The sequence below is a fragment of the Pleurodeles waltl genome, chromosome 12, assembly GCF_031143425.1.
Source record: "Pleurodeles waltl isolate 20211129_DDA chromosome 12, aPleWal1.hap1.20221129, whole genome shotgun sequence".
Taxonomy (NCBI): Eukaryota; Metazoa; Chordata; class Amphibia; order Caudata; family Salamandridae; genus Pleurodeles; species Pleurodeles waltl.
Genome location: NC_090451.1, coordinates 542,963,064 through 542,969,063, shown reverse-complemented (window position 1 = coordinate 542,969,063; position 6,000 = coordinate 542,963,064). Strand labels below are relative to the sequence as shown.

Genomic DNA, 6,000 nt, shown 5'->3' with positions numbered 1-6,000 from the left:
GGTGCCAGTTACTGACCTCAAATGGACCTACACCCTACCTTCGCCCACAGCAAAACAGCGACCTATACAACAACTATATGAGCACGGCTCGGACACATGCACGTGCGGTCTCTACAGCCACTCAGCATTTGGTAATTCTCTGCGGCACACTAGGATTGGCTGAGGTTCTTCTACTGGTCCAATCGTAGGTGACCGTGCACATTAACAATACCGCCCTCTCCCCCGATGACTCGCGGAATATGTTCAGCCGTGGTATTGGTTGTTATGCGACCCGGAAGCGCAAAAGTTACGGACAAATGGACATCCGTTAAATGATCAACAGGGGACGATGGATATTATGCTGGACTTTCGGGCGCTCTGTGTTATCAAAAGGGTAGAGTCAGATAACTATTTACCCTGTTGACGTGAGTGGGGTTTTTGGGGTTACGGACTGGGGAGTTGAAAAAAGTTACAAGATGAGTGATCTATTTGAACTGTTGTATGTAAATCATTTGGTTTGGAGAGGAGAAGTATATGATTTTGTGGGGTACCAACTTCAAATTGTGGGGGAGTTGAAAGATACTCCGTCACTTCCTCGACTTACTGCTCCATTATTAGTGCCATCTATGCCCACTTATTCTAATTTGATGTCGTCTTTTCAGTAGGCGTTTACATCCACACCGTCCTTTATTTTCTGTTGCTACATTCTCTGATGCATTGTTTGAGTATTTTTTTCTTTCATACACTTTATATTCTTCTGCCACATAGTTCCTCATAGCTTCATTTTCTTCACGCTATAGCACCAGTGCTAAAAGCAGATGTTGAAAGGCGGCCATATACTCCCCAATATTCCCTTCAGACCCATGATGTGGCCTATCCTTTGACTTCCTCTCTCTCTTTCGCTCTGTGAGACTACCCTCTAGCTCTCCCGCTCTGAGACTCGTCCTTCTCGGTCTCTCTCTCTCTCTCTCTTTCTCACTCTCAGAAAATGCCCCCCCTCACTCTGAGAGACAGACCCCTCTCTCTCAGTGAGAGGTAAATCTCTTTCCCTCTCCCCCTCTCACCTAGAGACTGGCCTCTCTCCCTCCGTCTCACTCACGCACCTAGAGACTGGCATGGTTTTAGTATTATTGTGGGCCTTAACTGTTCTATATGCAAGTACATACCTATGTAATGCCAATGCAAAACATAGGTTGTCCCTTCTTAGCTTATCGAAAGCAGTTTGGTGGTTGAGTTGTTTGCACTTTGGGGGTTATAAGTTTAGGGTTTGAGCTTGAGGGTGCATCTGTTTTTTTGCTCTGTTGCCGTAATGTGTGTGGTGCAGTTAACTAGGAAATGACCATGTTTTCAACTGTCTTCTACAGTGTATATGCTCCTGTATGCTTCTCATGTTGGTTAGTAGTGAGTTCCAGAGCTTGGTGGCTTGTATTGAGAAAGCAGTGCTTTCTTTGGATTTCTTATGGTAAGGTGATATGACAAGTAGAGCAAGCGTGGAGTGCAGTGTTCTGTTTGGTGTGAATTTAAGTTATAAATATAGCGGTCCTTTTCCTTGGAGGCTCTGTGACAATGTGGAGTGTCTTGGACATTGCCTTTATAGCTCTAGGTAACCAGTGGAGCGATTTGCAGAACTGGAGTCATCTTGGGTGAAGTTGGAGAAGAAGCTTTGCAGTAGCATTTTGAATGAGCTGTATTTTGCATATAATGACTGCAGTTACACCACAGTATTGGTGGTTGGCATAGTCAAGGTTGGGGATCACAAGTGCGAGGATTGCTTGCAATTTGTTGATGTGCAAGGTATAGCAAGATGCGACATAGTGTTTTTTGTGCGTAGAAGGTACTCTTTGTGATGTTACCATGCAATATCAAGGATAGGTCTGAAGCTATGGTTGCGTTTAGGTTTCTAACTTCTGTTAATGTTGTTGGAGGGACTTGAGACTCCTTAAGTCATATGACATTAGGCTGGTACTTTTGCCATTGTCCGCATGTCATAATCTCTGCCTTTTCGGCATTGAGCTTTAGATGGTTATTCAACATCCATGTGTTTATAGCAGAAAGGCAATTGTAGAGTTTTGAGTTTAGAGGTCTTCGTGGCGATCCATTTCTAAAATGATTAGGATTTCATCTGCATAGTCTCAAAAGTTGTAGGATTTAATCAGATTTAGTATGGTGGTTGGGTAGATGTTGAATAATAGAGGGAATATGATGGAACCCTGAAGAACAACAGTGGTTGTGTTTGAGGAGCTGATGTTAAAGGGGATAGATAGGTAGGTACACTTTGTGAGATAAGCAATCCATTTTAGATCTTCTTCATGGATTCTGAGATTGTGGAGTCTTTATAGTAGCGTGTGGTGGGTGGACAGTGACAAATGCAGCTGCTAAATCTAGAAGTTATAAGGCAGTTATTCCATTTTTGTCAAGTGAGTTGGATTATTCCCGATCAATATGATGGCTCGCTATATGCCTCTACCTGTTCTGAAACGGAATTTCTGGTTTTACAGTAAGCCTTAATGTTCAGTAAAGTTAGAGAGTTGTGGAAACACTGCTCTGTCAAAAATTTGAAACTGGCTGTTCTCTTTGTGAGACCGGTCTCTTGTGCTCTTTCTTTCTCACTCTGAGAGACTGGCCTTGGGCTTTGAGGGACTGGCCTTTCTCTGTTTCTGTTTGAGAGATTGGCCTCTTGGACACGCTCTCTCTGGGATATTGCTCTCTTTTTCTCTCTGACTGATTCCTCCTTCTCTGTGCAACTGGCTCCTCTCACTCTTTCTCTGAGACTAGCCTCTCTCTCTGTCGCGCTCTTTGAGACTGCACCTCCCCTTGCTGTTTTTTTCTCCTTGCCGGCAGACTTTCTCGCATGATTGAATACCCTATCTACTCCCCATGAATGAGTCCTCTGTCTTGCTTCATATTGTTGCCTTTTCTCTCCACCTGTCACTTCCCCATTTTTCATCATCTGTTATGACCACCTTTTTAGATCACGCGTAGGTTTCAGTGTGTTGTATTCTTATACTGTGGGTTCCAGCAATTTCATTTGTTGGTTCCAGTGTCCTTTAAAAACGCTTGCTTGCTGATGGTCAGTTCTGCCTCTTTGTCCTGCCTTTTTATGGGCGAGCACAAAGTGCTCCGTCCATTCTGTAATCTCTCTTTGGGCTTGAAACCACGCCCATGCCACGTCAGTCACTTACATTGGTTTGTGGGCTTGCCTTTTAAAATCCGCTTGCTTTCATTTGTGAAAGGCATGCATATGTCATACCTTTTTCGGTGTTTAGCCCACCTACACAGCACCGGTAAAGTACCAAAAACATACGAGGCTCGATGTTTTCAGCCTGGAGTCCAGACTACTTTTATCTGTTTGTTTTCCACGCAGCATGATCGCGCTGCATTTAACATAGTGCGATCGCGCTGTGTTTTTGTTTGCTTTACAACGCTAATGGCTCTAACTCGAACAAATGCGAGACCCGTTGCATTGAAAATGCTTGTTCACTTTTGGAGCACTACCAGCTACTGTATAATTACACCATGTCCTGTTTATGTCTTCTGTAGGGGCCTTTTTTTTTTTTTTTTTTAGTATTTGCCTGTTGGTTTTGCACTGTGGGTGTGTGTTCAGTCTCTCCTCCCCACCAGCTCCCTCTGCAAACATAAAACCAACAGCAGAGGGAGGCTTTTCCAGTCGCTCTCCTTTATCTTAGCTCCCACGTTTGGCTTGGAATGGAGAGCTTTAATTTCCTTGTTGCCTTTACCATAGCTGGAAAAGACCAGATGCGGTGCTCCGATCGGAGCTACTTCAAGGGTGTGCCCTGCTAATTAGTGACTGAAAGCGTGATGTTTGTATGAGTATGAGTATGTTCCCACCATCCTGCATTTAAATACAGTGAAAATGCAACTTAGAATTTATTTAGACAAACTAAACACACTGTAAAGAAACGAGAAATGGGCACAAAAACGTACAGAAAACACTGCGAGGGCAGCTCTGGGCCCCACAAGACTATAAATGACATTGCCTCTTTAAGGAGTCCCTTGAAACCGCCCTCGCTTGCTGTGTGTTGTCCTCCTGTCCCTGCTAGTTTTTTCTACTGTGATGATCCCATCCTATGTGTGACAAGCATGCAAATAACACCTAGTCGCACTGAAGATTTCCCATGCTTCTCATGGCTCTCTACAGCACCCTAGCGCCACATCGGAGAACTTTATCTATTGTCTATAGGAACCTGAGGCTTCCATTCTAAACGTAATTTAGCGAGGGAGCTGTTGAAAAAAGGATTTAAATCCCTTGGAGAACGATGGTCATAATCTGATATTCTCTTAGCTGTGCTGCATCCTAACTGACAAAACACTAATTTGTGTCTGGAAGAAATAGCTACCAAAGCCTAAGAGTTACATCCTCATTACAAGTGACTCGTAAAAGTCGAATACAAAAACCTACCCTGTGGAAATACCGTTACTGCTCTAAATGTGGGGAGTGCTTGTGTCCAGTTACAAGTTTTTCCATATGCCATGAGGAATGACCTGCCTTAATGTAACTGGAATTACTTGCACGGTATTCACTTTTGCGCACTGTTTAGCACGTGCATGTTCCTCTCAGTACAACTGCATGCAAAAACCTCAAAAGAAGTGCAATTCAGCAGGACAACTGTATGCTTTACATTTTCCTATTCAGATTTAACTGTGCAACCCAGAATGACGCTGTTCTAAGGTGATACTGTATGTTGTACGATCTTTGAGCTTCCCTTAAATGATTTATACATTTACCTGTGTGACCTTTCTTAAATGTTCTTGTCCTATGGTCTTGTTTTCTCTTTTCCTATATGCATGTGCACAATTTTTTTACTTTTATTTCACACAGTGCAGTGGTTAGCAGACCAAAGCTGCTGTGTTGCATTGCGTAAAAGGTAGAGAGCAGAACAGTGCCAGATTTATTAAGTTGTGGCACTGCCGCTGTCTTCCCAAGCACTGGTGCGTAATTTGGCCGCCTTGTACTGCGCACACCCTTTGCATCACACTGAAAGGGTGTCTGCATGAGTCTAGCATAAGTTTTATAATGGGAAGGTATCCATACAGTACCAAACACCACGCTTAAACTAATTGTAAGGCTTTTCCCACTTTGCCTACAGTTCAGAACATATGCAAATTGCTAAAGGTTTGGAGTAAATGCAACTTTTCTCCTAGCTTCAAGGAGGTGTATATAGTTTGATGCACAGTTCTGTCTACAAATGTTAGTAGATAGTGTTTTGCTTAAAGAAACAAGTCTGTCGTATAAATATGTAAAACAAATGGATGGGTTATTTGGAGGCATAATTTATTACCAAACTGTGGTTATTGTGAGAATTGCTTAACCCTTTTGCTGCTACCCCATCCAAGTGCGAAGCATTTTTTTGGCTATTTGGGAAAGTTGATGCCTAGGCCGGCAGAATTTTTTTTCCTCATAAGCTATCCTTGTCAACTTTGTGTCCTTTTTTTTACCAATAGTCTGGGGATTCTAAAGGTGCCTAGGGTTTGTGGGTTTCGCTGGCGGAGACTGAGAAAATAGCCAAAATATAACAAATGTTTTTTTGGGGGGGGGGGGTGGAAATGGGGGGGAAACGTGCTGCATAAGAAAGAGTGTGTGTGTTTTTTTTTTCCCTGCAAAATACATCAATGAAAGGTTTGCAATGCTAAAACCACCATTGTCCCAGCTTTAAGGAACAGGCAAACTTGATTCAGAAAACCACAGTTTTGCAATTTTACTTGGAGATAGCCTTTTATTGTACTTTCAACCTCGTTCCAGTTTATGGTGGAAATGGGTGTGAAACACATGGTGGATCCTGGAAAGATATACATTTCTGAAAACTAGACAAAATTCAGAATTCAGCATTGTGCAGATCCTTCAAGGTTTTCCTAAAGAAACTAAGGGCCTCATTACGAGGCTGGCGGTCAGAAGACTGCCAGCTTTGCGTTGGCGGTTGGATCGCCTACCGACCGCCGTCTCTGCCAACATCCTAGATCCAAACAGGTGACTTGGTTGCAATCAGCCAGGGCAGAGCTGAA

The 6,000-nt window shown here is 43.2% G+C and overlaps 1 protein-coding gene across 2 annotated transcripts in view; it reads left to right on the top strand.

Annotated features, from left to right (window-relative positions):
- The first annotated feature begins 226 nt into the window (after positions 1 to 226).
- Positions 227 to 6,000, top strand: part of PSKH1 (protein serine kinase H1) — a 252,869-nt gene continuing 247,095 nt past the window's right edge. Inside the window, exon 1 of one of the 2 annotated variants that reach the window (XM_069217580.1) lies at positions 227 to 373. The gene's annotated coding sequence lies outside the window, so the exon portion shown is untranslated. Of the gene's footprint in view, positions 405 to 6,000 lie in introns of both variants that reach the window. The other variant, XM_069217579.1, reaches the window with a different exon arrangement.